We start from the raw sequence: 20,495 nt of genomic DNA, 5'->3' as shown, positions 1-20,495 counted from the left end.
CTTATGGAATAGCTTATTCCATAAGTTGTTAAACTTTCATTGCATTGGCTGTTGAATTGAAAAAAAAAAGCTAATAGGCTGCTTTGGGACTAACTGCTGCTTCAAAACATGGTTTTAAATAAACATTGAATTTTTAAAGAAAAAAATCCTTGGACATGCAGTGACATTTGGACATGTAGTGATTCTGAAGAGAATTCAGAGAAGGCAACTGCTGGCCAGGAGGTTAAGCCAGACAAATTCAGGATCTGGGCACAGCTAGTTCTTTCTTTATTCCTGTTGAGGAATGTGAAAAGCAACAGCACTAAAGCTAGTGTGCACAAAAGTCAAAGTTAAGTTTTATTTCCTGACTATCTTTTTTTTTTTTTTTTCCCAAAGTGGTTGCACTATTTTTTTTTTAATTTTTTTATTTTTTATTGACTTTGTAATAATATTACATTAAAAATATATATGTGAGGTCCCATTCAACCCCCCCCCCCACCCCCCCTCTCCCCCCCCCCCAACAACACTCTTTCCCATCATCATGACACATCCATTGGATTTGGTAAGTACATCTTTGGGCACCTCTGCACCTCATATACATTGGTTCACATCATGGCCCATACTCTCCTCTATTCCATCAAGTGGGCCCTGTGAGGATTTACAATGTCCGGTGATTACCTCTGAAGCACCATCCAGGGCAGCTCCATGTCCCAAAGACGCCTCCACCTCTCATCTCTTCCTGCCTTTCCCCATACCCTTTGTCCATTATGTCCACTTTTCCCAATCCAATGCCACCTCTTCTATGTGGACATTGGATTGGTTGTGTCCATTGCACCTCTATGTCAAGAGGAGGGTCAGATTCCACCTGGATGCTGGATGCAATCCTCCCATTTTCAGTTGTAATCACTCTAGGCTCCATGGTGTGGTGGTTGTCCTTCTTCAACTCCATCTTAGCTGAGTGTGGTAGGTCCAATAAATCAGATTGTAGGTGCTGGAGTCTGTTGAGGCTCAAAAAATATGGAACGCTTCACGAATTTGCGTGTCATCCTTGCGCAGGGGCCATGCTAATCTTCTCTGTATCGTTCCAATTTTAGTATATGTGCTGCCGAAGCGAGCACTCCTGACTATCTTAATTACCTACTGTTACTTAACAAACCACCTCAAAACTTCATGGCTTAATACAGAACCATCTTACTCACTCACAATTGTGTAGATCAGCAATTTGGAGTAGGTTCAAGCTGGATGGTTCTTTGGCTGGTCTTGCCCGGGATCGCTCTTACAGCTGCAGCGATCTGGTATTACAGCTAGAGCCGGATGATCTAGGGAGGCCTCACTCACATACCTGGAGGTAGTGCTAGCTGTAGGCTGGGTCTCTTTCTCTGTCCAGTCTCTCATTTTAAGCAGTAAACAAGAGCCGGCAGGTGATTACCTTTCTCATCGCTCCAGGAAAGGATAAAGGATTGCAGTAATAGGTCAAGCACTGACTAAAGAAAAAGACAACTTAAAAACAGAAGGGAAATCTCCTCATGGTGCTGTGGCTGGCCTCTCCACCATCCCCTCACTGTCCTAGTGCAGAGCTGGGCCACATTCCCAGTGTAGGTACCTAAGTCCTGGTTTTGGAGTGGACAGAGTAACCTTCATGCATATACTGGGAACATGTCTGTCTAGGCCAGTCTGTCTGATGGTGGCTTGAAGGACTGTACCAGGATATTTGTCACAAGAGTGCCATCTCAGAACTTTCCCTATGTGTAGAAGGCAGCTCACAGACTTCTCCTACAGAATACTGTAGGAGAAAAGGCAAATCACATCTGCCTGGGGCAAATATTTGCTGACTGTGGGACAGAACGCACAATGCCCTGGGTCATGAGGAAGCTGTTTCCAAGGGAAGAGGAGAAATTCAGATGCATGTAAATGTGGGGATTCCTAGAGTCACACATGCAGGCACAGTATAATACACATACACAGAAAAGTCTGGGGAGGATCCTAAGCTTTTGCCTCAGGCTAGTCTCTAAATGTATTGTTAGGACAGTTAAGTCCTGAAGGAGAGCACTCACATAGACCAGTCTGCAAGGACTAAGAAAGATGGCTTTCTCTCTCTTTCTCTATCTCTATTTCTATCTCTCTATCTCTCAATCTCTTTCCTTTTATTGATCAGTTCCTGGCATTCAAGGAATGTGCTGTAATAACACTAAATAATTTAAGGAAAGATGTCTAAATTTCAGAGATAACACATTAAAATATGAAAATGTCCTGGTTTCAATGAAAGATTACAAAACACTCAAAGAAAGAAGAAATGATGGCCCATACAAAGTAGCAGAATAAAGAATTAGAAACCAGCAATGAGGAAGACCAGAGCTTGGACATCCCAGACAAAGTTTTTTTTTTTTTTTTTAATGGTCCTAAGTATACTCGAAAAAGCTAAAGGAAAATGTGGAAAAAGAGCTAAAGGAGGCAGCAGACTTGGCCCAGTGGTTAGGGCGTCCGTCTACCACATGGGAGGTCCACGGTTCAAACCCCGGGCCTCCTTGACCCGTGTGGAGCTGGCCCATGCGCAGTGCTGATGCACGCAAGGAGTGCCGTGCCATGCAGAGGTGTCCCCCATGTAGGGGAGCCCCACACACAAGGAGTGCACTCCGTAAGGAGAGCTGCCCAGCGTGAAAGAAAGTGCAGCCTGCCCAGGAATGGTGCCGCACACACGGAGAGCTGACACAACAAGATGATACAACAAAAAGAAACACAGATTCCTGTGCTGCTGACAACAACAGAAGCGGACAAAGAAGAAGACGCAGCAAATAGACACAGAGAACAGACAACTGGGGCGGGGGGGGGGGGTATAAATAAATAAATAAATCTTAAAAAAAAAAGAGCTGAAGGAAATTAGGAAAATATTACATTAACACAGAGAGAATATCAATAAAGAAATAGAAATTATGAAAAGGAACAAAACAGAGCTGAATATCACAGTAACAGAAATTTAAAATTCCCTAGAGAAGCTCAAGAGTGGACTGGAACAGGCAGAAGAAATAATAGGCTAACACAAAGATGAAACAATTGAAATTATTTTGGCTGAAGAGCAGAAAGAAAAAAAGAATGAGGAAAAGTGAACAGAGCCTGAGAGAGCTGTGGGACACCATTAAATACCAACATATGCATTGTGGATATTCCTGAAGGAGAAGAGAGAAAATGGCAGAGAGATTTTTTAAAGAAACAATGGCTTAAAACTTTCCAAATTTAATGAAAGATGTGAATATATATGCATTCAAGAAGTTCAACGAACTCCAAGCAGGATAAACCCAAACAGAACCACATCTATACCATGTTATAATCAAACTATTGAATGCCAGTGACAGAGAATTCTGAAAGTTGCAAGAGAGAAGCAATGTGTCATGTGCAAGGGAGCCTCAATAAGACTAAGTGATTTCTCCTGGGAAAACATGGAGAGAAAATGGTAGTGGGGTATGTAAGAGCTGAAAGCAAAAAGTGCCAACCAAGAATTCTCTATCCAGCAAAAATGAGGGAGAGATTAAGACATTCCCAGATAAACAAAAGCTGATGGAGTTCATCACCACTAGACCAGCCCTATCAATAATAAAGAGTGTTCTTCAGGTCAAAGAAAAAGGACACTAACAATAGATCAAAGTTACAGGAAGAAAAAAGATTTCCAGTAAAGGGCATAGGGAATATTTGGACAGCAACATGGAACTTAGATGCCATGCATGATAGATTATTGGAAAGAAAGAAAGAAAAAGGCCACCATTACTATGCTCCTCATAACCACACTCCTTGCAAAGTGATTTTTGAGGTCCTCTGATTAAGAGATGGATTCTTTTCATCACTCTTTGAATCTGGAGTGATCTTGTAACTTTCTTTGGCTGGGAGATAGTGGTGTGCTAGTAAACAGTCAACAACCAACTTTCAAGGGGGAAAAGTCTTGATTTGTAGCATTTGCTGATTCCCATAGTGTAAATACTCCTCCATGGCCAATCTCACAGTAGCCACTTAACATCATTGGATGTGTAGTTGGGAAGAGATGTGCATTATTGGCTCTCATGAGTCAGTAGAAGGTGACTCCAGCATGCCACTGCCAATAGAACATGGCTGAGGTAATGGCAATCCATTTCTGAAACTAAGCCTCTCACAAGAGACAGACATTCACATACATTGCTGTTTTGAGAAAGCAAAATAAAAAAATACTACCATTAGTATTTGGAAGGAAGTTTGCAATAGCCAGCAAATTTATATATGTATTTGGCTTGGCATCCTTCTTTCAGGAATCTATGCCAATGATACACAGGAAAAAAATGCAAAAGACATATAGAAGAAGCTATTCTTTGCAGCATTATTGTAATAGTAAATACTGGAAACAGTTCAAATGTCCATCAATGGAAAACTTTTGAATAAACTATGGTAACCACACGTGGAGTTTTATGCAACTGTGAAAAGGAATGAGGAATATCTTTATGTATTTATTATCGAATGGTCTCCAGGTATGTAGTTCAATGAAAAATCTATTTATATCTAATATCTATATCAGGCAGATATAGATAAATAAATAGATATGATAGATAAAATAGATAAATAGATAACAAATATAAATAGATATTATACAAAAAATAGAAGGAAAGATAAACCACACAGAGTTAAAAAATAGTTAAAGGGGAATGGAAGGCACAGGATGGAGGGAACAGGATTTAAATTAGACTTCTCTGCTTATATCTTCTTTCACAGAGTTGACTTTGGAAGGAAAAAATAGTTCATATCAGACAACCAGCAAGATGGCGGCAGAGTAAGGAACTCCCAGAGTCAGCTCCTGCTACAGGGCAGTTAGTAAACACCCAGAGCTATCTGAAGCACCTGTTTGGGGCTCCAGGAGACCAGAAGACCATTCTGCAACATCTTTGAAGGAATGGAAGGAAGAGACTGCCCATCTGCAGAGAAGACTCATAAGTAGAGCACTCCACGGCATAGAGGCCGGTGCCCTCCTCCACCGGAGGCACAAGCTGCCTTGGGAGCTGTTCTGTGGCTGGAAGTGAAAACTCCACTTCCCAAAAACAGGGGAGGAAGGTTGGGCACCAACTTCAGCTACTGATGAGTAAATTCAGCGAGCTAAAGTATAACCCTGAAAACAGCTAAAATTTGAAACTTTCCAAGTCAGAAAGAGGCCAGAAGCTGCCATTTTAACTCCATGCCTGGCATGAGGGGAAGCGAGGTGGCCTGAAAATCACAGTGCTTGGTAGGCTCTGGCTTCTTTCCATCCAGATCAGGTTGCAGCTCTAGCCTAGGCCCTAGCCCCACCTCTAGCAGGGAGGAAGCTTCTCTGGGAAACTACTGGCCAAGCCACGGAGGCTGGTGATCATCCTACTTTGGCAGCACAAGCCACCCCAGGAGCTATTCTGTGATTGCAATTGAAAGTTCCATTTCCCAAAAATGGGAGGAGGAAATGGTTGGCCACCAATTTCAGCTACTGATGAGTAAATTCAGCTGGCTAAAGTATAACCCAAAGAACAGCTAAAGTATGAACCTGTCCAGGATGGAAAGAGGCCAATAGCCACCATTTTGACTCCACCACCAGCATGAGGGGAAGCTGGGCTGACTGAAAATCACAGTGACGGTAGGGACCGGTTTCTTTCACCCAGATCAGCCTGCAGCCATAGACTAGGCTTCAGCCCCACCTCTGGCAGGGAGGAAGTTGATGGTCCCTATGCCAGCCTATCCAGGTAACTCCAGGTATATCTGGCTGGCACAGACTGAATAATCGGAAGTCTACAGAGGCAACTGCAGTCATCTTGGACCTACACTGCATACATTGCTGCCCACACCTGCAGTTCCATCCCTGCCCCAGCAGGGCAGAAAGGGGTGTGAAGCTTCATCAGCCTCTCTGGGCAACTACAGTCTAGACCTACACAGCTTGGATTATTCCACACAGCTGTGACTCTGTCCCTACCCCTGGAAATTGAGAAAGTTGGGAGAAGCTTCAACAGTCCCTGGGATAATGAGGGCAGCATGAGCCTCCACAGCTTATAGCACCAACTGTATCCTTGGCTCCCACTGTACAACCAGCAAGGGAGAAAGGACAGGAAGCCCTAAACTAAAGAGAAAAACTGCTCCCAGAATAAATATAAGCCAGAAGCTAAGACATCAACAAAAAAATTACAATCCACACCAAGAAACAGGAAGCTATGACCCAGTTAAAGGAACAGTGATAAGCCTCCAGATGACATAAAGGAGTTGAGACAACTAATCACAGATGTTCAAACAAATCTTCTTAATAAATTCAATGAGATGGCTAAAGAGATTAAGGATATTAAGAAGACATTGGATGAGCACAAAGAAGAATTTGAAAGCATACATAGAAAAATAGCAGATCTTATGGGAATGAAAGGTGCAATAAATGAAATTGAAAGAACATTGGAATCATATAATAACAGATTAAAGGAGGCAGAAGAAAGGATTGGTGAGCTTGAAGAAATGGCCTGTGAAAGTGAACATACAAAAGAACAGATGAAGACAAAAAAATGGGGAAAAAATTGAACAAGGTCTCAGGGAACTAAATGAGAGCAAAAGACATGCAAACATACATGTCAGCAGTGTCCCAGAAGGAGAAGAGAAGGGAAAAGAGGCAGAAGGAATATTTGAAGAAATAATGGTAGAAAATTTCCCAACTCTATTGAAGGACATAGATATCCATGTCCAAGAAGCACAACATACTCCCATCCAAAAAATACCCAAATAGACCAACTCTGAGACACATACTCATCAGAATGTCAAATGCCGAAGACAAAGAGAAAATTCTAAGAATAGCAAGAGAAAAGCAATGCACAACATATAAGGGATATCCAATAAGATTAAGTGCTGATTTGTCACCAGAAACCATGGAGGCAAGAAGACAGTGGTCTGATATATTTAAGATAACTACAAGAGAAAAATTTCCAGCCAAGAATCTTATATCTGGCAAGATTGTCAAAAATGGGGGTGAGTTTAGAATATTCACAGATAAACAGAAACTGAGAGAATTTCTAACCAAGACCTGATTTTCAGGAAATTCTAAAGGATGTGTTAGAGCCTGAAAAGAAAAGACAGGAGAGAGAGGCATGGAAGAGAGTCTAGAAATGAAGATTATATCAACAAAGGAAATTAAAGTGTCAAAAAAGAGTGGTGAAAATAAAATATGACAGATAAAACTCAAATAAGCAGAAATAAACTTAACCAACAATGTAAAGCACTTGCATTCAGAAACTGCAACTCCATTTTAAAAGAAATTTAAAAAGCCCTAAATAACTGGAAGAAAATTCCATGCTCACGGATTGAAAGAATAAATATCATTAAGATGTGAATTCTCCCCAACCTGATATACAGATTCAGTGCAATCCTGATGAAAATTCCACCAGCATTTTTAAAATAAATGAAAAACATTTTTATCAAACTTATTTGGAAGGGTAAGTGGTCCTGAATAGCCAGAACATCTAAAAAAGGAAAAGCAAAGTTGGAGGACTCTTATTTCCGGCTATTAAATCATATTTCCTAGCTACAGTGGTAAAAACAGCATGGTACTGGCATAAAGACAGACACATAGACCAATGGAACCAAAATAATGGTTCAAAAACAGGCCTTCACATCTATGGTCAAGTGATTTTTGACTAGCCTGTCAAACTCACACAGCTTGGGCAGAACAGTTCATTCAACAGATGGTGCTGAAAGAACTGGACATCCATACCCAAAAGATAGAAAGAAGACACCTATCTCACACCTTATCCAAAAATTAACTCAAAATGGAACAAAAACCTAAAAATAAAAGCAAAAATCATAAAGCTTTTAGAAGAAATTGTAGGAAAATATCTTCAAGACCTGGTGGTAGGTGGTGGATTCTTAAAGGAGATAAGAGGAAGACTGAGATGGACCCCTGATGTTTAATGTATGTAGAAGTTTTAATTAGCTTTACTGTCAAAGTGTGGAAAAGTATAGAGTGGATGGTAACATATAGTGAGTAACAGCTAGTTTGTAAATGGGGATGTGGCTGAAAATGGTAGTCTAGGTATGTAAATGCCAATGGACAGAATGCTAGAGAATAATTTAGGAACAGAATAGCATAGTAAACCCAGAGGTGGATGAGAACTGTGGTTGATGGTACAGATGCAAGAGTGTCCTTTGTGAGCTAGAGCAAATGTGCATCACTACTGCATGGTGGTGGGAATGTGGAGAAGCATGGGAAAAAATACAACTGGAGTGACCTATGGACTGTGATTAGCAGTGATAATATAATGTTCTTACATCTATGCCAAAGATGTACTGTGTTGATAATGGGGCAATATGGAAAGTGTGTGCCAAATGTATACTATGGATGTGGTAACAATTAGATGATATTATCTCTTCTGTAGCAAATGTTCCACCACAGTGTGGTATGTTGATAGAGGGATATTGTTTGGGAATTCTGCACATGTACATGATTTTAAAAAATATAAGTTTACAATTTCTTTCATAAAAATATATTTAAAAAATAATAATAGGGGAAGCAGATTTGGCTCAACTGATAGAGCTTCTGCCTACCACATGGGAGGCCCAGGGTTCAAACCCAGGGCCTCCTCACCCGCATGGTGAGCTGGCCCATGAGCAGTTCTGATGTGCACAAGGAGTGCTGTGCCATGCAGGGGTGTCCCCTGCGTAGGGGAGCCCCACCGGCAAGGAGTGCACCCTGTAAAGAGAGCTGCCCTGTGCAAAAAAAGCACAGCCTGCCCAAGCATGGCACCGCACACAAGGAGGGTTGACCCAGCAATTTACGCAACAAAAAGAGACACAGATTCCCGGTGCCGCTGACGAGAATCCAAACGGACACAGAAGAACACACACAGTGAACGGACACAGAAAGCAGACAATGGGGCGGTGGTGGGGAAGGTTAGAGAAATAAATAAAAAATAAATCTTTGGAAAAAAAATAGGGTGGGTTAGGGTAAAAATACACCAAATATAAGATAAGCACTATAATTAGTAGTAAGATTTTGACAATATTCTTTCATAATTTGTAACAAACATCTCACGACAATGCAAGGTGTTGGTGGAGGGTTCATGTAATGGACCCCTATATGATGTTATGCATGTTTGCTTTGTAAGTTTACAACTTTTAACTATATACTTGGTGTTTATGTATGTTCATATAGAAATGATACAAAGATATTAATAATAATAGGATTGGTTGGGGGAAAATACTTTGGTGAGTAGTAATATTTTGACAATGCTCTTTAATCATTAGTTTAAAATGTTTAACAACAATGCAAGGTATTGGTGAAAGGGTGAGGTACCAGAGTCCTGTATGATGTTATATATGTTTATTTTTTAAGTTTACAGCTCTTACTATACACTTATTATTTATGTATGTTTATGTACATATACTTCAATAAATTAAAAGAAATAGTTCATACCATTATACAATAAAGTTAAAATAAATTAAAGAGGCAAACCCTCAAAAGCAAAATGAAACTGTAATTTGAGTTTTGGCATAACTGCACAGAGAGGAACAGTTCCAAGCAACTTTAAATTTCAGTAATTCGACTCGGTATATAATAAAAATAAAAAGTACTCCAAAATAATCTTAAAGTGTTTTTAGTAATTGTACTATTAATGGTAGTAACTGTTATTTTGAGACTGTCGCGTATGTATTATGGGATAAATCAAGTGAGTAATCATACTGGCATCTTTGATTTCCATATTTTTGGAGTGGGTTAGAAGATCAATGAGGTTAAATAAAGACCCTATGGTTTGCATTGAAAGTATCAGTATGACTTCACAATGTATTTTACCTTTAATAATTTTTTAGCAAATCAATTTTATTGATACATAGTAATAAAGCATACAATTCATCCAAAGTGTACAGTCAATGGCATTTGGTATAATCACATAGTTGTGCATTTATCACTTAAATCATTATTACAGCATTCTCATTATTTCAGTAATAATAATAAACAAAAAACCAGACCAAGAAACAAGAAAATTCCTCACCTCTCAATATTTCTATGCTTCCCCTAATGTACAAGCTGCTATTTCTGGCTATTCATGCACCATTATTTATTTATTAAGCAGTTTTATTGAGATATAGTCATAGATCATATGATCTATCCAAAGTGAATAATGAATAGCTTTTAGTATAATCACAGTGTTGTGCATTCTTCATCACAAAAAATTTTAGAATTATTTCATTACTCCAAAAAGAAAAAAGTCCACACCCCTTAGCATGCCTTCCCTAACCCTACGTAACCACTAATCTTCATTAATTATTAAAAACCTACTTCTGAGCTCTTTTTACTGAAAGGTCTAGATACAATAACCAACTCAATAGCAATGGACACCCTTCTAAACACTTTGATTGTAATCTTTTAATATCATTTCTCATTAAAATGAACAAGGATTCCTTAAATAAATAGCTGAATCCAGGTCTTAGTCTGGAAATTTACATCTTATCATACCAGAAAGCAAGAAAACTATCCAAGACTACTAGGCTGATGTTAAAACAACTCAAAAGCCAAGCTTAAGAATCTTCCATTTGTCAATGATTGAATATTTGAGCAATAATAAGGATGATAACTGTAACTGAAACACATAAATTATGCTTAAATACCTGAGTTCATAATGATACCAAAAACAATTTCTTGGTCATTGTTGGGAACTGAATCATGTTCACCACAGAAGGCATTTTTAGGTCCCAAACCCTAGTCCTGTGAGTGTGGACCCATATGTAAACAGGCTTTTTAAAGGTGTTATTAGTTAATTTATGCTCAAACTGAATGAGAGTTGGCTTTAATCCAATATGGCTGAAGTCCTTACAAGATTAGATGGTGACATAGAAGCCATGGGAAGAGCAAGAAACTGGAAGTGAGTGGAATTGGAGGAGAAAGAAACCATCACCATGTGCATTGTTATGTGACAGAAAAGTCAAGGGCTAAGGATCCCTGGCAGTCAGCCCAGAATGACACAGTCTTCTAGGAGAAAGGGTTGTCCTGATGATGCCTTGATTTGGACCTCTCCTGGCCTCAAAACTGTGAACCAATAAATTTCCCTTGTTTAAGTCGACCCACTGCATGGTATTTATTTTATCAGCTGGGAAACTAAAACAGTCATCTATGGAGAATGGATATCATCTCATCCTTTTGAAAACTGGAAATAAAAATATCAGAGTAAGGACAGATGTGGCTCAAGCAGTTGGGAAGTCCTGGGTTTGGTTCCTGGTGCCTCCTAAAGAAGATGAGCAGATGCAACAAGCTGATGCAATAAGCAGAGAAATGAGCAATCACAACAAGCAGGGAGCAGATGTGGCTCAAGTGTTGGGCATCTGCCTTCCACATGGGAGGTCCCAGGGTCAGTTCCTGGTGCATCCAAGAAGACAATCAGACACAACGAGAACAGACACAGTGAGCAGTGAGCAGAGACAATGAGCACAAACAGTGAGTGCAAAACAGAGAGCAGAAACAACAAGCAGACAGATGAGGGAGCTACCTCAGGTTGAGGGGAGGGTAAAAAAAAGCCAAAAAAAAAAAAAAAAAAAAAGATCCGAGTATTCATTCTTTCTTTCTTATATGACCTGTACGTAGTTAAACCAAATAGTTGGTGAAAGAAGTTTCTCTTTTTAAAAGTAGTCCATATAATGCATAATGATAACATTTGAACACCATTTTACAAGCCCTGATGAGACAATGGATCTAGACAATGATCATCAGTGGCTGCTGACATCACAAAGAACAAGACAACCAGGCACTGTGAGGCTCCTGACAGAACTGTGAATACCACATATGAGGTATTAGTTATCCTTATCAAAAAATTAAATCTCATTCCAATCAAACTTCTCAATCTAAACACCAATATATAGGTAAAACAGGGAGAAGAGGGAAGCAGACTTAGTCCGGTGGTTAGGGCGTCCGCCTACCACATGGGAGGTCCGCGGTTCAAACCCCGGGCCTCCTTGACCTGTGTGGGGCTGGCCCACGCGCAGTACTGATGCACACAAGGAGTGCCGTGCCACGCTGGGGCATCCCCTGCGTAGGGGAGCCCCACACACAAGGAGTGCACCCCGTAAGGAGAGCCACCCAGTGCGAAAGTTAGTTCAGCCTGCCCAGGAATGGCGCTGCCCACACGGAGAGCTGACACAAGATGAGGCAACAAAAAGAAACAGATTCCTGTGCCGCTGACAACAAAAGTGGACAAAGAAGAACATGCAACAAATAGACACAGAGAACGGACAACTGGGGCAGTGGGGGGGGGGGGGGAGAAGGGGAGAGAAATAAATAAATAAATAAATCTTTAAAAAAAACAGGGAGAAAAACGTGATACAAAACAAAACAATATGCTCACAGTCACAAAATCTAGACTGAAAAATTCTACAGATCAAAGGACTCTGTTTAGTAAAAAAATACATTACCAAGGTAAGCAAAAGGTGGATGGGGAACCTGTAGAAAAGGGAACTTAGGACATACCCACCAATTGCAGTAAATAGACTTTAATTGGATCTATATTCAAAAAACAAATTGAAGGGGAGAAAAAACCTTTGAGGCAGGTGGGGAAATTTGATCATTGAATAGATAATAAGTGATATTTAAAGAATTATTATTATGATGTTGGTAAATGTAAGTGGGTATCAGTATTGCTACAAGATTTGCCCTGAGTTGATAAATAGATAAACTGGGTCTAGGGCACATGAAGATTCATCATACTATTTGCTCTTCTTCTGTTTGAAATTTTCCACTATAAAAATTTAAAAAGAAAAAATGTATTTAAATAATTATTTTCAAATGAGGAAACACTTCTTTCTGAAAAACATCTGGCGAATATTATTGTGGCTGAATAAAATGCCTGGAATTGTGATGATTCATCCTGTTATTGATAAAAGACGGCCAAGGATAAAGCCAAAAGATTCTTGATAGCAGAGCAGAGTAATTGTAACAACCTGGTTCTTGACGTCGGAGCTGCTGAATAAACCAGCCCTGGAGCTGCCCGACATCCGGATATCTAGTTAGAGAATAACTAGCTTTGTGGTTCAATCCATTTTGAGTTGCTTTCTGTTATTTGCAGTAGAAACCACCCAAACCGAAAACGTGAGAATGCATTTTTGTGTTAAGCTCTGTAAGAGCAGGTGGTATTTCTGCTCCCTCTTACAGTATGTTTAGTAAAACAGCATCCCTTTAAATTACACCATAGGCCTTAGACTTTAAGTCTAGTGTAGTGCTCACATTGGGATAAATTCAAGGCAAATCCGAAGAAGTCATTCTGTATCTCAGAGTCACTTCTGCTTTTCAATGATTAAGTCTTTGCTATAGGATCAAGCTTGTGGTATTTGGTCCCATCTTCTCACAGGATCCATTTCTTTTCAAGAATCTCTTTAATCGCTCTGTGGGTAACCTCTGGCTGGTCAGCTTTTCCAGTGTGCCAGTCCAGTCCAGACATGTCTAAATCCAGCAAATGTTCAAGCCAGTACACCTGTTGTGTATATGTATTATTTTTATCCCTGAGTATATCACTGGTTCTTCTAGATCAGACACTAGATTTCATTTATCTTTTTATCCTCCGACAGTGCTTAACACATACTTATTACATGGATGTCACTCAAAAAACAAACAAACGAGTATTGTTGAGAGATTGAGAGGTGATGAGTTTTTGTCTTTTTATTATTATTATTGGAATAATGAAAATGTTCTAATAATGATTGAATTGATGAATGCACAATGATATGATTATAGCACATACCATTGATTGTATACTTTGGATGAATTGTATGTTTTATTAATATGTACCAATAAAATTGATTTTTTAAAAAAATGACTATTGTTTCATCAAAGAAATACTCATTAAAAATGAAAGCTGGGGAAGCAGTTCTGGCTCAACTGATAGAGCATCCCCCTACCATATAGGAGGTCCAGGGTTCAGTACCCAGGGCCTCCTGACCTGTGTGGTTAGCTGGCCCAAGCACAGCGCTGCCACGCGCAAGGAGTGCCATGCCACGCAGGGGTGTCCCCCATGTAGGGGCGCCCCATGTGCAAGGAGTGCGCCCCACAAGGAGAGCCACCCCACATGAAGAAAGCACAGCCAGTTCAGGAGTGGCATTGCATACATGGAGAGTTGACGCAGTAAGATGATACAACAAAAAAAGCGACACAGTTTCCTGGTGCCACATGACAAGAATGCAAGTGGACATAGAAGAACATGCAGTGAGTGGACAATGTGGGGGAAAGGGAGAGAAATAAATAAAATAAATCTTTAAAAAAAAAAAAAGCTGGACATAGGGGAAGAAAGAATAATAGGAAAAGAGCCAAAAATTTATTGAAAGCCAAGCTAAAGTAAGGACACCACAAGCCAGCCAGGACAGTAGATATACTTAAAGAAATCCTGAAACAGTCTTAAACCATACGGAATTACTGAACACAGATTAGACTGGTATGTGACAGGTAAAAATTGGGATCTGCAAAGATTAACTGCCACTGTCTTATCAATCAAAATCAATTTGGTAGGTCCTAAAGTGGTGATGTCTACTCGCCCACAAAAGAGGCCAGCATCTGCTCCAAGCAACCCAAGATGCAGTAGGCTAATTCTTTCCCTCACTTTTTTAAAAAAAGGTTTATTTATTTATGTATTTCTCTCCCCTTCCACCCCACCCCCACCCCAGTTGTCTGCTCTCTGTGTCTATTTGCTGCATGTTCTTCTTTGTCTGCTTCTTTTGTTGTGAGCATGGGCATGGGAATCTGTGCTTCTTTTTGTTGCCTCATCTTGCTGTGTCAGCTCTCCGTGTGTGCGGCACCATTCTTGGGCAGGCTGAACTTTCTTTCACGCTGGGCAGCTCTCCTTACGGGGCGCACTCCTTGCGCGTGGGGCTCCCCTACGCTGGGGACACCCCAGCGTGGCACAGCACTCCTTGCGCACATCAGCACTGTGCGTGGGCCAGCTGCACACGGGTCAAGGAGGCCCGGGGTTTGAACTGTGGACCTCCCATGTGCTGAACGGACATCCTAACCACTGGGCCAATTCTGCCGCTTCTTTTGCTCACTTGATCTTAGTTTTATCCAGAACAAATCTCAGTGCACAGTTCAATGAAAGGTGAAAATAAACAAATTACTATCCATAGCTGGGAACTCTGTACTTGACGGTTTCCGCACAGCAACAAAAACCAGGTGAATTTTTTCTTTACTTTATGGCAGTATATCTCAGCAATTTCATGGTAGATAAAATTGTTTTAATATTTTCAGGGAAACAGGAGTTTTTGTGATGAATGTTGAATAGAGATATGAAACATTTATCTCTTTATGCATATAAACACGAATTTTTAAGATACTCAAGATAAGGATCTTTTAATAAATAATTATTATTTTCTCTTTCAGTGGGATTGCAAATGATGTAGCGAATATGTAACTTATGTGATACCTTGTGGGGCTTCATTGTATCAAACAAGACTGAATTGAAAAGACGAGTACTTCTGAGTACAAGAAAGCACAACTTAATTTTTTTTACAGCTTTATTGAGCTGTAAACCATATACCATGAAGTTCACCCACTTAAAACTTAAAGTGTGTAATTCAGTGTTTTTTTGGGATATTCATAGAATTGTGCAACAATTACAACAATTTTAGAACATTTTCAGTGCACCAAAATAAACCCCATGCATGTTAGCATTCACACCCCATTTTTCTCCAAACCTCCTCTCCCCCAGCAATAGGCAATTACCAATATACCTTCTGTCTCTACAGATTATATCAATTTAATTTAAATAAATAATTCAAATATTCATCTTGCTTGAAGGTCATGATGTGCTTTTTCATTAAATCATGATTTCCTTATATAAAGACATGTGAAAGCTATTTTATTGCTATGGAAGTTAGGAAAATTTTCTAAATGTGTTTTTAGAATTAAAAAGTCAAAATTCTTTCATCTATTTAAATGGATTTTAAGTCTAATGTCTTCATGTCTATTTAAAAATACAACTTTTCCTATGAGTCCTTTTGAGCCTCCCTAGCCATTAGCAAGGTTACCTGCAAATGACGGATCCTTGGTGATTTTTTTCAGGATACATCTATGCATGCAGATGTTACTGTCATGTTCAAATATTAGGAATAGCAATACAGTATAATTAGATTAGTTCCAGAAATCATATACTAAAACCAGTTTCATTACCTTAGAATCTGCTTAATTAATGTGAATAAATTCATGAAATCTACATTGACTTTAAAAATAATTTTTGTTTAATTAAAATGTAGAGAAAATAGAACTGCTAATGGTGACCATCATTTCAAAGTAATAAATACTTTTTATACTGAGATTCAGATACAATTACACTTAACATTTTTCCTTTTTATTTTTTCTAACATGTGTATCTTCAGTACATTTATTTTTGTTACACAGCAATAAACAACTTGGAGGCCATAATTCTGATCAGGATGAAACACTGCCCTTCCCAGAATGTAAGAGGTTTGACTTAATCAAATTGTCATCAAGCGGCTGGTTGGCCTCCCTAAGGGATGATTCCATATCAGAGACTCAACCCTGGTCTCTGTTGCTGTCAGACCGGGCATTCAGCACCAGAAGTAGCTAGATCATCCTTGGTGGGAAGGAGACCATGCTGTTGGATATTGATCTTCCAGATCCCTGACCACTCCGCTAAGTCATTTGCCAATGCCCATGAGTCTATGGTTACCCGTATCTCAGGCCACTTCTTTCTCAACACTCAAATGGTGCACTATTTGCATCTCTCCTTACCAAGAGGACTTCTCACCACTGTCTTTTATTTATTTATTTATTTATTTATTTATTTATTTATTTATTTTTCTCTATATACTTTTTTTAAATGTTACATTCAAAAAATATAAGAGGTCCCCACATACTCCCCACCCCCCTCACCCCACTCCTTCCAAATCAACAACCTCTTTCATTATCATGGGACATTCATTGCATTTGGTGAATTACATTGTAGTTTACACTCTCCCCCAGTCCACCCAGTGGGCCATGGAAGGACATACATTGTCCAGCATCTGTCCTCAGTACCACCTAGGACAACTTAAAGTCCTGAAAATGCCCCCACACCATATCTCTTCTTCCCTCTCCCTACCCTCAGCACATACTGTGGCCACTTTCTCCACATCAATGCTACAATTTCTTCCATTACTAATCACAATAGTTCCATAGTAGAGCACCAGTAAGTCCACTCTAATCCATACTCTATTCCTCCATCCTGTGGACCCTGGGATGGTTATGTCCACTCCACCTCTATATCGAGAGGGGGTTTAGATTCCACATGGATGATGGATACAATTCTCCTACTTGCAGTTGTAGGCACCCTTGTCTCCTTGGTGTGGTGGTTGACCTTCTTCACCTCCCTGTTCGCTGGCTGGGGTAAATCCAATAAACCAGAGGGGAGGAGTTGCAAGTCTGCTGAGGCTCAGGGCCTGGCTATCACATAGACAGTCCAGAGATTCAGGTTTCCTGAGTATACCCCAATCCCAGTGCCAACCACACCACTGTCTTTTAGAGCCACCCCTGAGTGAAGAGATAGTGCAGCAGCAATTCATTTTTGCTCAGTCTTCTTCCTTCTCTATCTTGTGATCAGACAGTACTCCTACTAATGTCGAAGGTGAGAGAAGGAGAAGTATTTGAGTGCTAGTGGCAATTTACATAGGGATCTGCTCCCATTCATTAAATGGGTAACATGGAAGAATGCTAGTTTTGAGTGGTCCACAGAACAAAAGGGAGATCTGAACCATGTCCAGGGGTAAAGAAGCCTTTCCACTTGGGCCATGCAACTTGGCAGATGTCAAGGTCCAAGTGAGCTTATTGAACAGATCCTATTCAAGACATTACTCCTGTTGCTCGCCAGGGGTTCCACTCAGCCCATTTCTCTATCGCAGATAGAATCATGGCACCTGCTAGGTTACACAGCCCAAGAGAAAGAGTTGCATTACCACAGCCTGGACCTGCTTCGGAAGCTCCCATTTTTGTTTGGGGGCCCATTCAATACTGGTATTCTTTCATGCCACCCAGTTAATCCGTTGGAACCATATTCTCAATTGCAAAATAATTTTTCAAGCTTCCACAAGTCATGCCAACAGGGTATTAGAATTGGTCATCCATGGCCCTTCTCAGGACTTAAAGTCCTATGTCAAGAGAGAGTGCCTCCAAATTGACAAATTCTCTCTTATCCAGATTTATATTCCCACTTCCCTCCTTGAGGCAATGCTCTCAAGATCCACTCCCAGACATACTCTTCTGGTTCCTGTCAGCCCATGTTATCCAGGTCCTGTAGACCCTTTGGAGTATAAACTGTCCTCTCCCTAGGTAGTCCCATACTGCCCCAGTCAGATTATGCTAAGCTTTGACTCTAATTGTAGGTCTACGGATGAGGAGGGCACCTGCCTCACTGACATCATTTCAGAGTCTTCAGACAAGGGGGCTTCTGGTTTCTAACAAGGGGAGTGGACACATCTGTTTGCCCAGAGGATTTAGGGAAATTTGGGTTTCAGGGTTTTTAAGGGCACCTATTCAGATATCCCCATCTCAAATCTTAGGGTCCCATTCCTTTCCCAGTAAGGGCCTGATTTAGCATAAGGTAGAGAATTCAGCCTTCTCTTCACTCTGCCATGCTTACAATTATTCCTGTGCTGACTTTTCTTTGGCTTTGTCCTTCCTCTGGCTATAGGAGATTGAGGGTCTTATAGGAGATTAAGGGTCTTTGAGTCTCATGCTTTGCTTTACATAGCTAATTGATATAATTCATTTTCTTTCTTCATTGGTACTCTGCAAGAGCCACCCAATTCCACAGTCCTTATAGTTTCTCTTTCTCTGTACCTCTCAAAGGCTGGAGACAATGAGCCATCGAGAACATTATCTTTTACCTGTATTTTGCCCCAATGTACAATCAGTGAAAATCTTAGCAATCACACTGCTACAGAATACTAGGGCCTACCCCCTTCCAGCAGGGATGAGGTCCTCAAGGCTATCTAGCTATTTAGAGTCTGCTTCCTAGGGACACATTAGGTACCAAATATCTTTGAGCTTCCTAGACATAAAACTTGAAACAGTGGGAAGTGGATGTGGCTCAAGCGATTTGGCTGTCATCTACCATATGTGAGGTCCAGGGTTCAACTCCCAGAGTCTCCTGGTGAAGGCAAGCTGGCCTGCATGGCGAGCTGGCCCAAAAGGAGTGCTGGCCTGCACAGGAGTGCTGGCCCACATGGCAGGATGGCCAGAGCGAAGAGCTGGAGCAGTCAGATGATGCAACCAAAAGAGACACAGAGGAGAGACAATAAGAGATGCAGTGGACCAGGGAGCTGGGGTGCCACAAGAGATGAAGCGCCTCTCTCCTACTCTTGAAGGTCCCAGGATCAGTTCCCAGTACCACCTAAAGAGAAGACAAGCAGACACTGATGAACACACAGCAAATAGACACGGAGAGCAGACAATGAGGAGGAGGGGGAGAAAAATACATCTTTTAAAAAACAAACAATCTTGAAATATGGATTCTTGGGCAAGTGATTTATTGAAAGATTATTCCTCCAAAGAGTAATCAGGACAGGACCGGGAGGGGTGCAGAGGAGGCAGAGGGAGGCGGGAAGCTGGTTGTAATTTCAGCAGGAAACCAACTTTAACCGGAGCCCTTGGGGACCCTGAATTGCTTCACAGAGTTGGCCCCACCATTTCTACCTGCACAGCAGTCAGTCGTTGGCTGTGAGCTGCCTAGGGTGGGTATGGAGATGGAGGTGGTAAGTGTACTGGCCTAGTAAGGGTATTGGGGATCTAGGCAGAGCATCAAGAGCATCCACTAAAATTTCATAATTTACTCCAAGTAATAGCTAAGATCCTACAAGACCCTGCATGATCTAGCTCATCCCTCCACAACCTCTCCCTTCCTAAGATCATCTTCAACTACTCCCTCTCATTTTCACTCCAGCAATATTGGCCACCTTTCAATTGTTTGAAATCTGGAGGATGCTCCTACTTCAGAGACTTTGTACTTGTCTGATCCTCCTATCTGGAGTGATTCTCCCCCAGATATTCTCATGACTAAATCCCTTATATATCCTTCAGGTCTTAACTCAGAAGACAACTTCTTAGTAAGGCCTTTTGTTGTCACCATATCTAAAAACTTTAATTTTCACCCCTTTACTTTTCTTCTTAGCACTTATCAGTATAACATACTATTGAGTTTCTTATTTATCTTATTTATTATCTGGTCCCCCTCTAGAATAAAAGTTGGGAAGGTAGGACCTTTTATCTTTTTCTTTTTTGTTCTCCTAGTGCTTAAAACAGTACCTGGTAGGTAGTAGATGCTCAATTAATATCTATTGAATGAATACATTCTTTCTGGCACAAAGTGCAAGTCCTCAATACATACTGTTTAAATTGAGCTGAGGCGGCGGACTTGGCCCAGTGGTTAGGGTGTTCGTCTACCACATGAGAGGTTCGCGGTTCAAACCCCGGGCCTCCTTGACCCGTGTGGAGCTGGCCCATGCGCAGTGCTGATGCGTGCAAGGAGTGCCGTAGGGGAGCCCCATGCGCAAGGAGT

At 40.7% G+C, this 20,495-nt stretch overlaps 1 non-coding gene across 1 annotated transcript; it reads right to left on the bottom strand.

Moving 5' to 3' along the window:
• Nucleotides 1-990: 990 nt before the first annotated feature.
• LOC131279847 (U6 spliceosomal RNA) lies at nt 991-1,097 on the bottom strand. The gene has a single exon (XR_009187339.1). It is a non-coding gene; the product is annotated as a U6 spliceosomal RNA (small nuclear RNA).
• Nucleotides 1,098-20,495: the final 19,398 nt, after the last annotated feature.

Source organism: Dasypus novemcinctus, chromosome 1 (genome assembly GCF_030445035.2).
Source record: "Dasypus novemcinctus isolate mDasNov1 chromosome 1, mDasNov1.1.hap2, whole genome shotgun sequence".
In the NCBI taxonomy this organism is placed as follows: domain Eukaryota; kingdom Metazoa; phylum Chordata; class Mammalia; order Cingulata; family Dasypodidae; genus Dasypus; species Dasypus novemcinctus.
The sequence above is the reverse complement of the archived record's forward strand: the minus strand, read 5'-3'. Positions and strand labels throughout refer to the sequence as shown.